Source organism: Mytilus edulis, chromosome 8 (genome assembly GCF_963676685.1).
Source record: "Mytilus edulis chromosome 8, xbMytEdul2.2, whole genome shotgun sequence".
Lineage (NCBI taxonomy): Eukaryota > Metazoa > Mollusca > Bivalvia > Mytilida > Mytilidae > Mytilus > Mytilus edulis.
In genome coordinates, this window is record NC_092351.1 from 88,893,666 (window position 1) to 88,912,954 (window position 19,289).

Consider the following 19,289-nt stretch of genomic DNA (forward strand, 5'->3'; position numbering starts at 1 on the left):
TATGTGTGATTTTGGATTTTGACAATGGCAACAATATACAATACAGGAGATAACAAAAACTTTTGGACAAAGCCTAACCATACACAACAATTTCTAGCATTCTCTTATTGTCATCCTGTCTTGGGCAATATAGTTATTTTCATCACTTCTAATCGGGTCAGAATAATAAAAAAAAACAATTTTGAGTTATCTCCCTTTGTATATACTTCAATAAAAGAAACAAAGTATCTAACAAATTAATTTTATTCAGATACTGACAAATTAGAGTTGTTTTGGTGATAAATTAAAATAAAATGTCAAAAGTTTGTTATACAATTTTAAAAACATTTAAAACAAATAAAAAAACACTTTTGTTTAAAAAAAGTCAAGTTCTACATCAAAGAACCTCATCAAATTCAAACTAATTAATAAAATAATGGTTATTGACAAATTAACATGCTTACTTGTATAGATTATTTAAGAATCATAACAATTAGGTTATAACAAATAGCAAACATAGGCACCTCTAAATTTCAAGTTTGGCATCATAAAAATATTAATGAATAATCTCCCCTGCTAGCATTATTTGTCAATTTTAAAAACTTCAAAAAGCAAAAAACAAAAAACATAACATTATTTACATGATTAACATAATTCGTAAATTCACAAGAGTGCACACACTGAAATGTCTCGCCTTCTTTACTTATCATTGATATTATGTTGATAGTCCTAAGTATAAAGCTTTATTAAAAACTGCCACATAAACTTAACATTAACCAAGATAACTAAACAAAGAGCAATGAACCGTGAAAATGAGGTCGAGGTCAAATAAAACCTGCGCGACTGACATATAGATCATAAAATATTTCCATACACCAAATATAGTTGACCTATGGCATATAGTATTAGATAAAAAGACCAAAACTCAAAAACTTAACTTTGACCACTCAACCATGAAAATGAGGTCAAGGTCAGATGACATCTGCTCGCTAGACATGTACAGCTAACAATGCTTCCATACAACAAATATAGTTGACCTATTACTTATAGTTTTAAAAAAATAGACCAAAACACAAGAACTTAACTATAACCACTGAACCATGAAAATGAGGTCAAGGTCAGATGACACCTGCCAGTTGGACATGTACACCTTACAGTCCTTCCATACACCAAATATACTAGCCCTATTGCTTATAGTATCTGAGATATGGACTTGACCACCAAAACTTAACCTTGTTCACTGATCCATGAAATGAGGTCAGGTCAAGTGAAAACCGTCTGACGGGCATGAGGACCTTGCAAGGTACGCACATACCAAATATAATTATTCTATTACTTATAATAAGAGAGAATTCAACATTACAAAAACTCTGATCTTTTTTTTCAAGTGGTCACTGAACCATGAAAATGAGGTCAAGGACATTTGACATGTGACTGACGAGACTTCGTAACATGAGGCATCTATATACAAAGTATGAAGCATCCAGGTCTTCCACCTTCTAAAATATTAAGCTTTTAAAAAGTTAGCTTACGCCGCCGCCCGATCACTATCCCTATGTCGAGCTTTCTGCAACAAAAGTTGCAGGATCGACAAAAAAAACATCCTGCATTGATTAAAATTTCATTCCAAATGCTGTATGCAAGAACAAAAATAATAAGGTGTAATGTAATACTTCAAATATGTACAATTGAATAAAATAGCACACAAATAAACTTTTATTAACAAAATTATGTAATGTCAAGCAAAAAATTATCAATATTGAATGTACTTGGACAATTGAAGAAAATAATAAGTTTATATGTTTATAAATATATTTGGTGTATTGACTGTCTCCTGATTAGTTAAAATTTTTAGTTTTATTTTCAATTTTATTTGTTTACAAATTTTATGAAGTCAACATGTGCATGATGTGTGTAATTTGTTATTATTTATACAAATAAAATAAAAAAATTCTTTGAGCCTTATTTTTGATAGAAATTTATAATGAATGGCAATAACTTATTTTGATTTTATTGAACCATAAAATTAATTTTCAACTATTAACATTTTACATAATCCTCTTCGCAGATTATTTAATGTGAAGATTCAAAAATTTATCTCCCTTTGACCAAGCGATTATAAATAATGTGAAATCTTACAGGAAAAATCTTGACAGCAAATACAAGACACTGAAATGAGCCACACTCAAATTATTATTCAGCATTTAATTAATAAGAAAAGGCAACAGAAAGTTTAAGTAAAAAGAAATATGTAGCTTAACCAAACACAATAACATAATCTGATGTCACCGATATGCTGCACTTGTAAATAATTTTAATAGAAAATGCAAATGTTGAAATAAAAGAGCAGTAATTCATTTTTTTACTTTAAAAAATAATCAAATTCAATAAACCAAGCCACTTCATTTTAAGGGTTCCCCCCCTTAAACTGAAAACTGTCAACTATAATTCAAAAGTAAACATGAAGGTATTTTTGTTCTTACAAATTCCAAAAGTGTACCTTTGAATTGGTCCTTATTAAAATTTAAAGAAATTTTTATTGATATCTCTCAATTTTTTGTCATATGCCCTTAAGTAAAAATCCATGCAAGTTCTGTACATTTCTTGTGACAAGGCCTCTCTGATTTACTTGGACCTCAGCTCTTTGCCTTGTGCATTCAGCTGTCTCTGGTATTTACAGTCTAGTAAATGACTTTAGTTTATCCATGTAAGATTTAAAATCTTGTGACAGTCAAATCCCAGTTGTGATCAGGCGAGTTTATCTACAGAATCACTGTCCCAACTTGACATTAAATCAATTTGCATGGCCTTTCTAAGTTTGTCCTTTTCTGACACTGGCAGTTTCTTGGCTTAAAGGGCCTTAGCTCTATTTTGTAGCTTCTGTAATAAAGTAATAAAAAAAATGTTTAATTTTATTAAATTGACAAGTGATATATATGTGACAAAAGCAATAATTTTCTGCATGCAATTATTATATCTTAATGCAGTTGTAATCAAAATCATATATTTAAAAGATATTCTAATGAGTGACCCCAAAATATCTCGTGGAATAACTCTATAAAAAGAATAGCTAGAAGTTGTGATAAATGGACCATGAAATTGGGGTCAAACCATTAATTTATCCTTAGAAAGATCATAACATAAGACACATGTATATTTATCTTTAAGTTGATTGGTCGTTAACATCATTAACAACTATCCTGACCAAAACTTTTACCAAAACTTGAACCTAAAGCAGAACAGATGAAAGAATAAACAAACAAAAGCATGGTTCATTAAACATAAACCCCTTCTACTATTGTAGGCTGGCATAACAATTTATTACAACTATTACACATTGTGATTTATTTATCAACATCAAAAAAATTATTGATTTGTATCAGTTTAGTTTTTCAATTATATTTTAAAACTAACTCCTTCTATCATTGTTTGGTCTTATTCACGGTGTAGAATATATACAACTTTTATAATTTGATGTGTGATCCCCTCAGGGGTTCAGGCTTATATTTTGGCAAGTGTTTGATGTGTCTATGGGCACTATGGAGGTCTAAAATTAGGTAGCACCCCCTTTTTTCCCTAGGGAGATTGATATTGGAATAGCTCATTATTGAGTTTGTTGTCTTTATCAATTTCAATATAAATCACAATATCAGGTACAGCAATTTTTTTTTCTTTTGACATATAAGAAGTATTTGTAAATAGTATTAAAATACAATCAGCTGTATACAATATAACCAAAACAAAAATCTGAGACTGGATTACTGCCCTTTTATCTATTTATTATTTGATCTATAAAATAATATTTAATCAATAGAAATGTGAAAATTTCAAACAAGATTTAAGTCAGTTATTGTTTGATTTGGCTAATTCTACTAAATACACAATTATTTTGATTTTTTTTTTTTTTTTTTTTTTTCCCTGCAATTATTTTGTAACACTCTAATAAAAATGAGTATGATTTCAATCCTCCATGACTCTATTCATGCTATTTGTTAGATGTCTCTACTCTCATTGGCAACCACACTTCATCTCCTTATAAATTAATTTTTGCAGGCCTCAACTAACAGTATTTTCCATAAAATATATAAAACAATAAAAAGCTAGTACAATCATGACAATGAGTACTATTAATTTATCCCAAGACTTGGTCTGGTCATGTCAAATTAATGTAATCACCAAATAGCTTACTTCAAAATAGAACCAGCTGCTGTTTTACATGTCCAGACTAGATTGTTTATGCCTATAAGCATCACAAACAGCTGCTTACTGCAAAATAAAACATAAAAAGTTCCTAAAATAAATGTGTATTGCCAGGAGATAATTAGTTGAATTTAAACATTCATATTATATTTGTTAAACTTGGTCTAAGGAAAAGGTGTACAGGATTCCCAATACTCAATATATATATATATGTCTAGCGGGACGGCTGCAGTGCAGGCGATTTGGTGTCACGATATCACAGTTGTATGGGTTCGAATCCCGGCGAGGGACGAACCAAAAATTTGTGAAAGCAAATTTACAGATCTAACATTGTTACATGTAGGTTGATGTTTAGACGAGTTGTATATATATATATGTTTAGACGAGTTGTATATATATATATATATATATATAACTCGTCTAAACATCAACCCAACAATGTTAGATCTGTAAATTTGCTTTCGCAAATTTTTGGTTCTTCCCTCGCCGGGATTCGAACCCATGCTACTGTGATATCGTGACACCAAATCGCCTGCACTGCAGCCGTCCAGCTAGACCACACGACCACCTGGGCTCTCATAAAAAGAGCTTTCGGTGGGCATGTGTTACCTTTCCACGTCAGTTTTAATCTAGCGGCGTACTACAGTACATGATATATAAGGCATGAAGATGTATATATATATATATATAAACATGTATATATGTATATATTCTGACAGACATTTCAACATACATGTAATATACATAAGGTATATTTATAGATTTTAACAAGGCTAAGTAAGTATATAAGCTGATAATACTAAAAAGGCATAAATGTAACTCTATCTTTTATCAAAGACAATGGCACGTCTCTATTTGAATTACATGACTTACAATGTACATTTATATCTTTTGAAAGATTTTTAAAATCATAAATTCAGAAAATGTAGACAAAATATATATATATACAATATATACCTTTATATACAAAGGATATGTGAAGGAACATGGATGGCTGTTGTATTCCCTTATTTTTGAGCATCTGTTTCTGCTTGAAATCGATTCTCTGTAACAATTGGTGCAATTCTTCAATTTTTTCACTGTCATCAAGATTTCTGTTTGGGAATCCATCATCTTCTTTATTAGCTAAGTAAAATAAAAACTTTTTGAGAAAATGTAAATATTCAACATGATGTTCATACAAAATGATATTAAGTTTAAATTCTTTTATATAAATGCCTTTTAAACTTGAGTCGCTGAACTGTAGTAACATGTATATAAACAGCATGTAAAGGTTTGAAATGTTTCCAAAAAAATACTCAATAATCATAATATAAATGAAGAAAGTATGGTAACCTACATGTATGTATCATTTGTTTGGCTAGTAATTGGATCAACATCAGTTGGTCTTTAGCGGATAGCATTTATTTTGGAAACATACCACATTGTTTACTTTAATCTAATTAATCTTCATATACAACAAGTACAATGTACATATACATGTATCCTAGTTTTCTCGTTTGAATTGTTTTACATTGTCATATCGGGGCCTTTGCGGTATGGGCTATGCACATTGTTGAAGGCTGTACAGTGACCTATAGTTGTTAATGTCTGTGTCATTTTGGTCTCTTGTGGACAGCTGTCTCATTGGCAATCATACCACATCTTCTTTTAATATATCAATAAGCATTTGAATCACAGGCACTTGTTTCTATCCATTGGAAGACCCACTATCAACGTATATTTTTGAGAAGGTACCCAACTAATTTTTTCACCTCTCCGCTTAAAACCATTATTTTTGGTAAATATATACGTTAATAGTGGGTCTTCAAATGGATAGAAACAAGTGCCTGTGATTTGAATTTATACCAATATCAAGGGTACAACTGATGTGTCACCTGGGTAAGTAAGGTACATGTACCTATAGAACAGTCAAGTCAATTATCCAATAATCTTAAAAACTATAGCACAGTTTGTAATTATTCCGTGACAATAAACAATAATTGGGTTTGCACGACACTTTGACCATGTCCCCTCCTTTTTAAATAAGGTTTTGGGAATAAAATATATTGGGCATGCATATCAGATTAATCATAAAAAGTAAATTGATTGTGTAAGGTTATGTAATATATAATGATTTATATTAAAGTAATGCGGTTACCAAATCGAAAATCCTGTTGAATTTGAAGTGTGTTCTTCTTTTGGGATTTGAAAATCCCGCAACATGACGACTTAAAAACATTGCTATAATAGAAAACACTCGAGGCAACCGAAAGGTGCACGGTCGCACTAAATACCAATAATATGTTATTAAGCCAAATAAAATAAAGTATCCTAATTGATAGATTGATATGATGCGTATATAATATAATTATTTAAAAGATGTGAATAACAGAATAAATGACAGACACATGATCTCCAGAAATTAACTAGTAAAGATAATAAAGTATTTTCCTGGTCTACTTTATGGTCTTAACTTACACTGTTATTATAACAACATTACAAAAAAACGCGGGACATGACCAGATAATAAATTTATATAATTTTTCATACGTACAAATCAAGTTGATCGAGTTACCTGGACTCATAATATTCACATATAAGTATAACCCTTAATATATATTTCTCAAATTATTGCTTTAATAGTAAGCATAGGTACTTGGGTACAGGACATTTTTTTTACCCTACCCTTTTTTTCCAAAATCTGTTATATTTTCGTTTTCTCACTTTCGTATTATTTATTTTTTTCGTCTTTGTCTGTACGTGTCATAAGAACATAAATACACTACAAATTACTTGGTTTTGCTATTTACTATCAATTCCAAGTTTACTATCCACAGCGGTCACGGATATATTACTAAAGAGAGTGAATTTTAAAATAGAAAACGAAAAAATAACGGATATTGGAAAAAAGGGGGAGGGTAAAAAAAAAATGGTGACTTCCAATTAGTCTGACAACCATTATTCGGACAGCCCAATACTCCGACAACATGTACTATTCTGACAGCCCATTATTACGACAACCCATTACTCCGACAGCCCATTATTCCGACAATATGCGGTTTTTCTTAGTGTATGGATAAATTTTCTCTAAAAAAAAACCAACTCCGCTCTCTGATATTTGTGGTTGTCCGTTTTGATTCCAATTATTTTTTGCATGCGGACATTAATTTTGTCTCAGTTTATTGGAGTTGATACACATGATTATAGCAACTGCTCAGTCCTTAACCTCGCCCCTCTTTCGTTTTGCGTGTCTAGTTACTTTATTTAGCTTTATATTTCGTTGTTTGTGTGTCTACTATCAGTCTGTGCTGTTCTAGCTCGCTATTTCTTGCATGTGTGTCTTGATCTTCCTTCTTTTCACTAGATCTTCGAATCCCCCTTTTTGCGTATCAGGGCAGTGAGGTTCCCCCACTATGAACTACATAAATAAATAATACATCGGAGTTGGAAAACACTACCCGCCCTCTTTGGTCGCAACACTTTCTCTCCTTGTATCACTCATCTGAGTTTTATTTAAATTTATTTTGTTGCAGAAATAATGGGATAAAGTAGCGTCAGTCAAAATAAGAAAAACAAAGAGACAAATACGTACCCAGAACCTAAAAAATAAGAAGACAAATAGGACGAAATGTGTGCTCAGAAAAGATGAGCAATTCCAATCATGATCAATCATGAATACGGTATCATGTTCGGGAATGTGAATCCACGAAATACGGAGACAGTACATGTAGCACTTCTAATAGCGATACACGCCGTTGTTAGACCAACTACTTTTTTATATGATCTAAAGCATCAATGATATGCGCTGGACTCGTTTATGTGGTATTGGTTCCATTTAACTGATTTTGGCTGTCTGAAGACATAATCCGAGAGATGACACTCAATATTTTGTTGGGAGACCGATGTTGTATCCTAAGATTATTTTAAATTCTAGAAAGATATGCCTCTTTGTTAATGATTGGTGGAGATGCAGGACTGATGATTTACAACAAAACTTATTACGAAAAACAAATATGACGGACATGAATATTTCGGCAATTTCTATCTAAATATGCATAAGGAAAAGTGATATCGGGTCAGTGACTGTATATGTCATAGAAATATACAGTCAACGCATTTTGACTGCTCAAGTAGAACGAGTGCAGTATAAAAGACATTATCCCCGGCTTAGTATATATCTAGGATTTTGATTGGTTAACGCACGTCGTTACAAAACCCATAGCCCCTGGGTGTTGCTAACCCATATCCCCGGACGTTGCTAACCATTATCCCGGTGAACTTCACGCAAGTTTTCCTTAGTTCCATGATTGTTCCTTGTGAAATATTGAAATCTGTAGATTATCTATGATGTTTGTAATTAAATATTTAATTCATTAACGATTTTGTCCTATTATGACGATCATTTACACTCATTTCATTAAATGCATCACTTGACTGCCACATTTTCAAGGAATGGGACTACTGACATGCTATGCAAATTACCCACGTTGACGTCACACCATCTATGGCGTAACGCTCACAACATTGAGCGCCAAATTTGACTCATTCCAGTTTCTCTGTCTCCGTATTAAAAACGTCTTGTATTTGACTACCTGTAGGGTTCTACCAAAGGTAGTACCCTACACCCTGTAAAAAATATGTAAAATTTCCAAATTTCAATAAAACTTTTTTAGATAATGAAAAAAACGTTGTTTTCGCGTTACACTTTGTACCCGAATTTCCATAAAACTCGCCCGATTCGGACTAAGACCGGGGATAAATTCGTTATCTACGTTCATATCCGTAGATATGGATATTTTAACACCCTTCAGTACCCTGTACACCCTTCGGCTACGCCTCATGGTGTACTGGGGTACTTCAGGGTGTTAAAATATCCATATCTACGGATATGAACGTAGATAACTTATAATAACAAACTAGTAGAATAAGACAATGTGTGACATTCTTGTCCTTGTGTCTTTGTCAAATTGTTTAATTGTAAAAACTTAGTAATATGTGCTTTGTGGGAAACTTATTTTTCATTTAAAAATTGGTTTCAAGAAGAAACATATTTAGATATCATTGATTTTAAGAAAGGTAATTTATATGTTAATTCAGAATCGGTGCTCTTCCATTACATGAAGAATTGAAAATGCTAAATACTCAAAAAATCGTATTGTACAGCTGATAAAGTTTAGGATGAGCGTCATTTTTCAATCGAATGCTCACTTCATTATAATTTGAGGGAGGAATTCTTTCGCCATATTTCTAGCACATATCAGAACTTTAAAACGTTAGACAAATATGATTAATTTCGAAGTGAACACAAGAAAACTTTACTATTATGGAGAAAAAAATGAGGATCATATCGTTAGTTCTTTTGAATAATGTAGTACATGTCTGGATACTGACTGTTAATTGATATTAATACGTATTTTTTTTTTATATTTTGTATAAGCTCCGATTGTGACTGAGGCTTATAGTGCTATAAATATAATTATATCATATTAGTATTGTAATGTCTTAATGTTGACACAATCATTAGACCGCCGCTTCGAAAAAGTGGGGGTATACTGTTTTATCTCTGTCTGTCCGTCCGTCCAACCGTCCATCCGTCAGTTTGCTGCCCGTCCCATAACTATTTTCGTTGCATCTTTTTCATGAACTACATTACAAGGATTTCTGAAAGGTTTATTGAAGTCAGTTATATCGTGTGATGCTTTTTCAAACTCATTACTCATTACATGACAGACAAGTCTCAGGTACTACAATACCATGATTTCTGATATTTAGCTTCAAGGTTTATATAAGTCAGTTATACTGTGTAATGCTTTTTCAGATTCACAACTCAAAAACTTTCTATCTACCGAAATCTTTGGGCAGGGTATCATCAGTAGCTCGCGCCATCAATGCTTGTTCTTGATTTACATAGATCCTTTAATTTGGAAAATAAAATATTATTTTCTGTTTTATTCTATATACAGATTTCGAATTGAGAATTAACATTGAAAGTATACGAACTACCTTAGCCTTGTATTATATATACGGAGTTATTTCTTAAAATATGTTATTACAAATATAAACGTAATAATACAGACAGACAAATTTTATTTTACCCTGATATCCTGATACTTGACTTGATAAGTGTCGGAATTATAGGTTGTCGGAGTATTGGGCTGTGGGAGCAATTTGTTGTCGGACTATTGGGTTGTCATACTAATTGGTTGTCGGACAAATGGGCTGTCGGACTAATGGGCTGTCGGAATAATGGCGTGTTACCAAAAAAAAAAAACAAAGTTCCGATGATAGTAAGACCCTTATTACTATACAAATCCTTGATTCATGACAGTGATATATGCATTATAAACTGTATACAGAAATATACAAGATATTGACTTCTAAATTAACTTAATGTTACCTCAGTTACTGACTCCATGTTGACATTATTGTGTAATGTTGGTTTTAAATGAGATAGGTGTTGAAATTCTTCGTCGAATAACTGAATTTGGTGTGTCGATATCTACTGATCCTCCACATGCCCCGGGCAAATCCAGAGGCGCTAACCGGGCATTCTTTTGCTTCTGACCGAGAAGACTTTCAGAAGGACTGTATAGACGAATCTTTAATTGTTTTAGAACCTTCATCAGACCCCGAGTCTTGCATGGAGATAGACACTGATAGACTTAAGTACTGGTACATTGTATTAACGATTTCACTACGAGGAATATCATCATCTTCAGAATGTGAGAGACAAGCAAATCCGCCAGACGACATATCCAGACAGACTTAGTCAATGATGCAAATAATATTCTTGTAGACTTGTAGCCAGACTGGTATATATATATATAAGCAGACTGGTGGACGTGTAGGACATGAAGGCAAACTGTTAGAAACGTAACCTGGCGGGTAAACATGTATATCGACTTGTAAACACGGAAACAGACTGACGGACACATAGAGACCGCGGTTAAAACGTAGTGACTTGTGGACATAGTCAGACTGTTGAAAATCATATGGACAGACTAGGGGGCTATAAGAAAGACTTGTGAAAGTAAAAACAGACTAGTGGATGATTGAAAAACTGGTGAACATGTAGACCGACTTGTGCAAATGTAAATTGACAGAAAATATTTGTCAGCCTAAAAATCTAATTCTAACTCTATTGGGTTTGATTTTCAGACTTATATGAATACGAAATCTATATTCTTTGGGGGGGGGGGGGGGTATTATGTTGTAGGGCAAGCTAGGGTAACAGTTATCAAAGCCGCCCCCCCTTTTTTTTAAATAATTGGCCAGAAGAATGATTGAATAGGGGAATTATTCCATTTGCACAGCATTTAACAACGCATATCCCTCCTAAACGATTTTTTTTTATTAATCTTCATTTTGTCGGATTAGAAATGTTCTATGATCTCATTTATGATTTAAGTATAAACTAAAGGACACTTTTTTACTTGGTTGTGCTATAATGGATTTAGTATTACCATTTTTTTCAGTTAAGAACAAAAATGAAAATAATGGATTATTTAAGGTTCTAGCTCTCATTAAAATATTCAAAATAATGATTCTTTATTTGCAAAACAAACAAAAAACAATTTTGATTATGGCAAATACATAGACTAAACAAACATAATGAAAAATTGTAAGGTTAAATTAAGTGTAATATTTCCAAAATAAATTCAACATCATGTCAGCTCATCGGGTCAATTTAATTGGCCGGATATCGTTGCCTTTACCAATAATTTCACACCACATTTTACACTAGTTTAACAAATAATTCATACTTTTTATACTGATTCAGAAGCGTTGCCTATGTGGTTTATTTATTATAAAAGTTGTAGGTCACTGGGTCATTATCAAACACTACAGGAAATTAAACAATGTATAAATTTGTCTTTGGTATACACGTCTATATACTATACTGACTAATATAAGTTCAGCAGCGCATATTTTAATCTATTTCAACAAATAATAAAGTGTGTGTGTTATAAGTATGCAAGTGATCTAATTATTACAGGAAAGAAATGGAACCATAATGCGTGATTTTCTTTACTTGAAAATGGAAAAACTTGAATGTATCTGTTGTTTAACTTTTTTGTAAAGCAGTATATTTTGAATTTGTTAATAGTATATAATTTTTTTATTAATCTAATCAAGAACCCATAAAGGGCATCATTTTACAACACAATATGTTAGTATACAAGTATATATAATGCGACGTAGGTAAAGATTTTTCTTTATAAAATATTATCATTTCCAATTTTGATGAAAACACATTATGTGGTCAAGAGGATAGCGTTGAAAAACTAAAAAAATGTTTGCACTTCGCCATTTTTTTAAGTTAAATGGTCAGTTTCATTTGGCCTTATTAACATTTTTTAGTCGAGCGTCACTGATGAGTCTTTTGTAGACGAAATACCCGTCTGTCGTGAATGTAAAATTTCAATCCTGGTATTTATGATGAGTTTATTTACCATATTTACAAATATCTTTCTATTAAATATACCAACCGAGCTATACACTAGCTGTTGGCGCTTTTAATCTTGGTTGCAGTATTGAAAAAATAAAAATAAAATAAATTGTGAAAATGAAACAATGTTACTTTTCTTAAAAGAGGATTACGTATTCAGCTTCTTTTTTTAGAGTGAATGGCAATATATTTGTTTTTTTTTTTAAACAAATACATGACAGGGTGCTGCCTGAACTAAAGTGAGGGGTATCTCCAGTCAGTGATTCCCTTTATGGTTTATAATCAATAAAAAAAATCTCCCACAAACGGGGGACCCGGGCCCGCCCCCCCCCCCCAAAAAAAAAAAATTGGATCCGCCTATATCAACCGAGCTGTAAAAATGAAACAATATAACTTTTCTTAAAAGAGGGTTTAAGTATTTAGCTTCGTTTTTAGAGTGAATGGCAATATATATATATATATATTTTTAACAAATACATGACAGGGTGCTGACTGACCTAAGGTGAGTGGGGGTCTTTCAAGTCAGTGATTCCCTATATAGTATATAATCACTAAAAAATATCCCACGAGAGGGGGACACGCCCCCCCCCCCGCCCCCACTGGATCCGCCTATACCAACTGAACTATACACTAGCTGTTGGTGCTTTTAATCTTGGTGTTATTTAACATTTGCAGCTATTGAGAATAAGTAAAAGAGACAACGACTCGAAAACAAGCAGACGATAGACGAAGGCAATTGGGTCTTCAACGCGGCGAGAATTCCACGCAAAATACGGATATAACAGAAAATGTTCTATAATTGCCGATCCGACACATGTATTGTAACTATCCATGCACCCATCGATTCAATCGAAAAACTCGACGTACGACCTTCGACAATAAACCAACAGATGCGAAATGTATATACGTAACAATTTATAAAATGTCCCGATGTGACAAAATGTGAAACAATAGCCTAGAGTATGTAAAAACAAGAACAAAACAAAAAACAAAATTTGATAGAAAGCAACCATCGCATCCCTGAAAAATAACTTTCAATTCAGAAACTCAAATGTATTACGATCTTAGAAATCTTAGAATTCATGGCTATAAAGCTGAAGAGAAATGTTTAAGCAAACTGAGCACTATGAGGTTTTGATTTTTTATAAGTATCAACTGCAATTTCAAGCTTATTTTATGACCTCACTTTCATCGAAGGGTATATTAATTTATCGCCTACAGGTTCGTTCGTCTACCCGTTCGTCAAGCTATAGATTGGTTTGTCTGGCTATCACCTCGTACAGTTTTTGAATTGCAACTGAAACATTTTAAGTCAAATATCCTCAAAATTCAAGGTAGTTGGATACATTTTATTATAAAATGCAGAGAGAGATCATGGTTTGTCCTGCTTCCTCTTCCGACATTTTTTTAACTATAAATTTTTATTTTTAATTAATATTTCAGAGGTTGCCTGAACATACAATTGAGATGTTCATGCATGTATTCCTATATATGCATCTTGATTTTTGTCAAATATTCTTAAATGCCAGGAAGTTGAACCTTAACAATTATGTATATAACCAGCATCTAGAGCTACTCCTACATTTTTTAAAGCAACGACCTTGATATCTTGTAGGATGCAGAGGCGTATCAAAGGAATGCGGTAGCAGGTGGCCCCCCCTTTTTTCTTATTGATTATAAAGAGAAGCACTGAAACATGACTGGCACAGGCCCCCTTTTCGGCAATACTGAGACCCACTTTTGAAAATTTCTAGTTCCGCAACTGGGATGTTTATACGCATAATAGTGATGTGCAATTCCATATTTAGTCTTAGATACATGATTTGTTTTATTAGTTGTTGGTGGCTTTGAACTAGCTGTCAGTTAACTGCGAGTACTTTGAGATATGTTCCTATAGTGTCTTTTTGTTGGGGGGGATGAACAAGTACCCGGCCACGTCCACTTGTAGTTTTGTCATCTGATGAGTTAAGCCATTTTCAAACGATTTTAATAGTTCGTTCTTATGTTGTACTGTTATACTATTGTCCCATGTTAAGTGGGGTTGGGATCCCGTTAACAGGTTAAACCCCGCCACATAATATAAGAATGTGCCTGTCCCAAGTCAGGAGCCTGTAATTTAGTGGTTGTCGTTTGTTTATGTGTTACATACTAGTATTTTTTTTTCCGTTCAATATTTTATATAAATAGGGCCGTTAGTTTTCTCTTTTGAATGGTTTTACATTGTCATTTCGTGGCCTTGTATAGCTGACTATGCGGTATTGGCCTATCTTATTGTTGAAGCCCGTAGGGTAACCTATAATTATTAATTTCTGTGTCCTTTTGGTCTCTTGTGGAGAGTTGTCTCGTTGGCATTCATACCACATCTTCTTTTATATATATATACTAGGATATTTTTTTTCAAATATACATTCATATACATTATAACTAATAATTGGACTAAATCAACTATGGCTGGGGTATTTAAACGTGACTTATAGACACACATAATTTACGTTTTACTTCTGTATTGCTTTTTGCTAAATGAAATGTATGCAAACCTATGTTGTTTTATGCAGTGGTGTCACAAGGGGGATGGGGAGGGATCTTCTGCATGCATATGTAGTTCCTAAAATTTTATACTATATTCATTTAAATCTGAATTACCCGGCATAGTTTTCTCGTTTGAATTGTTTTACATTGTCTTATCGGGGCCTTTTATAGCCGACTATGCGGTATGGGCTTTGCTCATTGTTGAAGGCGTACGGTGACCTATAGTTAATAATATTTGTGTCATTTTGGTCTTTTGTGGATAGTTACATGTCTCATTGGTAATAATACCACATCTCCTTTTTTATGTAGTCTTTCTAAAACATTCGATGAACATCTTTTCATTTTCGCCAATACATTATTTTTTTCATTCGCCCAAATTTAGATACATGGCGTAAACACACACTAGTTAATTAATAAAAAACACACTTCTTTCTGCTATTTGCACCCGCCTTGTTCGCCATTGGACATGACTGTGTGATAATCATATATAGGCGGTATGATATAACTTATAATTTTTTGTGAACGGGATGACGATCGGAATTCATTTTTGTTAACTTCGGAAATTAGTACATACATGTACATGTAAAAAAAAAAGTTCTTATTAATAATCGTGTCAAAAATATCGCTCTAATATATATTTTGACAACCTGGCAGTCAGCCTTGTTCTTCTTTATAATTCTTAAATGTATATATCACCCTACGCGACATGCGTTGCGGTAGACATAAAACTTTTTCATGGGCGTCCGAAGGTGTCCGTGTTTCTGTCCAGCCACCTCTCATGTAAAATTCTTGTCAATTGTGAATCAAACTTATATCAGAGATGAATCGTTACAAATGGCTCGGACCAGTATTGAATTTCAACATTTTTTTAAATATTCGATCTCTCTTTTGCACCGATTATTATTACTATTATCATCATTATTATTATAAACCTCTACTGTTCGCTATTTATATACACATGTTATAAATTGTCATAATAATTGTTGTTCCCTGCAGATAGGCTGCTGTCGTTTTCATCTGGCGCAGAAATAACTGGTGTGTGTGTGTGGGGGGGGGGGGGTCCAGTCTGTTGGGCTAGTAGAGAGAAAACTCAAGCAAAATTGGTAAATGGCTAGCCTATCGCAGTTTTGCGGTGACCATTCCTTCCCCCATGAAATCGAGGATTGCTTCACGTTTGACATTATGTCTGACGCTCGAATCCGTCATCCATGCATTCTAAGACGTTGTACTTATATATGCTGAACTTCAAGTTAGCCATCTCATTGCTGGTCGACGGCTGCACGTGTTGAAAACTGTACGAATAAGGGTGCAGATTTTCATGGATGTAAACAGAGTGCTTTTATCTTAATTTTACAAGTATTTTTTTTAAACAGTTATACCATTGGCATTGTCCCACGTTAGGGCGATGGTTGGGATCCCGCTAACATGTTTAACCCCGAAACATTATGTAATGTGCCTGTCCCAAGTCAAGAGCTTGTTATTCAATGGTTGTCGTTTGTTTATGTGTTTCATATTTGTTTTTCGTTCATTTATTGTATAAAAATTAAGCCGTACGTTTTCTCGTTTGAATTTTTTTACATTGTCAGATAGGGACCTTTTTAAAGCTGATTATGAGGTATCGACTTTGCTCATTGTCGAAGGCCAAATGGTGACCCATAGTTGTTAATTTCTGTGTCATTTTTGTCTTTTGTGGGGAGTTGTTTCATTGGCAACCATACCACATCTAAATTCTTTTTTATAATCCTGCTCGGAAGCCTACTTTCACCTCCTCTTGAGTATGTTACAACAGTTATATACATGTTATGATTGACAATTTATAATTTATGTACTGGCTAACGGAAGAGATTTATAATGATCAAAACGACCCTGTAAGTAACATGTACACAAACAACGCAAATGAAACACAAATTCGGCAAAAAAGAAATAAAAACAAAATCAGCACAAAAGAAAATGTAGATCCGACCATGTGCAAATGATGAGTAATTAATGATAGCGTTAAATTATAATTTGAATGTTATGGTCCCATATCATGGTTTAAAAGAATTAGGGACCAAAAACTGGCCATAATAAGCAAAACAACGTTTTTCTGGTTTCCGGACAATAACTTGTGTAAAAGTGTATTGATATCTATAAAATTATACTACAAATATTTGCACAACGGAGGGAGGGTTTGGTTTCATTTTGTTGGTTATAGCTCAAACCGTTCAGGAGTAAAGTGCAAACAAGAATGTAAACACAATACACGGATGCCCAACTCGCACTATCATTATCTATTTTCAGTAGATAGTGAAATTGGGGCCAAAACTCTAATTTGGCATTAAAATAACAAATATCATAGTATAGGGAAAATGTGTACTTAGTTTCGAGTTGATTGGACTTCAACTTCATAAATAAACTACCTTGATCAAAAACTTTAACCTAAAGCGGGACAGACGGACGACGAACAGACGAACGGACGCACAAAGCAGAAAACATAATGCCCCTCTGCTAGCGTTGGTGAAGAATACAAATGGGTATTTTTAATGATTTTCGGAATATCAGTATACTAGTAATAATATCTATAATTTAAAGCACAAGATTCATAAGACCCAGAGGCCTCCTCCCCCTTTTTGTGGGAACAAAATGGTTGATTGTATAGGGAATCACTGAATCATGACTGGAGCGCCCCCTTTTAGGTCAGTCGACGGGCCCTTCCTTATGAAAAATTATGCATGGATCCGCCACTGAGGTTTCATTCTACAAAAGAAAGGTTGGGTCGATTTAGGGGTTAAGGATATATTGCTTAAAATTGTTATAATAATAGAGGCCAAAACAAGACTTTTTGAATACTTTGTAAAACCTAGATAGTTATTAATCAAAGAAACAAAAACCCTTTACTTCTCCGAAATCATTCCAACTGAAAATGTCAGTTTAGTTGTATACATAGAGAACTGTTTTTCAATTTTCACTGAAGTTATATCAAATATATATATATATATGTTCGTGTTTCTAAATTCATGTCTTTAATGTGTACATGTGTAAAGATGTTTAGGAACTTTTTATCACAGTAGTATTGTCAGTTAAAATATTTTGGTTAATCATTGGTGATGTATTTTTTTTCCCTTAAGTTAAAGGTATATTAGAGTAATATGATCTCTTTTTAAAAATGCATCTATTGAACCGTCTAAAATATATTATATTAAGCTTACATTTCACATTCACCTTTTAAAAGGGGGGGCAAGGGGGGTCCCAATAACAGCAAAACAGCAAATTGATTTGGCTCATAACAGATAACAAGGAATTAAAATGTACAAAAACAGATAACAGTAAATGAAATATTAAAATAATTCGGTCTTTGACAAATCAGTATTTCTTATTACGGATATAATCCTGTGTAATGCATTCCATTTTCTATGACTATGTTTTTAGTATTAATTTATGTATCTAGAATGTGTTTAAATTACTACTCAATATATTATAATATTTTTTACACGCTCGTTTACGGAACGTATTATGGTATACTGTTGTCCGTTAACTAACTCAAAAACTCTTTAACCAATTTGCATTTAACTTTGGGAAATTGTTTATATCTATTGAAGTGAGCTCCCTTTTTTTTTTTTTTTTTTTATAAATTTTAGATTTTAAGTTTCTGGGTAATGGGTTTTCAAAAAAAACCACCAATTTTATTGAATAAAACTTTTATTCAATAAAATTGGTGGTTTTTTTTTCAGTTTTCTGAGAATATCTCAAAAATGCTTTCACAAAGCAAGGAATTTTGGTGAATTGTTTATATCTATTAACATGAGGTCACTTTCAATTTTTATAAATTTTAGATTTTACGTTTCCGAGTTAGCGGGTTTTATTAATTAAAAAGGGGGGATTTTCCAGTTTTCAGACATTAACACAAAAATGTTTTCAGCAGTTCTCACGAAACTTTGCTGAAATGTTTATAACTATTGTTGTAAACTCCCTTTCGATTTTTATTTATTTAGATTTTATCAAGGATTTGTCTTACTATACAAATCCTTGATTTTATGTTATTGAGTTAAGGGATTTTATTCATTAGAAAAAGGTGGTATTTTCTTGTTTTCAAAAATAACTCAAAAATGCTTTCAGCAGTTCTCATGAAACGTTGGTGTATTGTTTATATATATTGACTGAAGCTCCTTTT

The 19,289-nt window shown here is 32.8% G+C and overlaps 1 long non-coding RNA gene across 2 annotated transcripts; it reads right to left on the reverse strand.

Moving 5' to 3' along the window:
• Positions 1-337: 337 nt before the first annotated feature.
• LOC139486563 (uncharacterized) lies at positions 338-6,395 on the reverse strand. Of its 2 annotated transcripts, XR_011655604.1 has the most exons (4): positions 6,320-6,395; positions 5,137-5,304; positions 4,168-4,245; positions 338-2,859 (listed from the first exon to the last, which is right to left on the reverse strand). It is a non-coding gene; the product is annotated as an uncharacterized lncRNA (long non-coding RNA). The 2 variants fall into 2 exon arrangements; XR_011655603.1 differs by lacking the exon at positions 6,320-6,395 and having other exon boundaries at positions 5,137-6,306.
• Between the last annotated feature and the right edge of the window lie 12,894 nt (positions 6,396-19,289).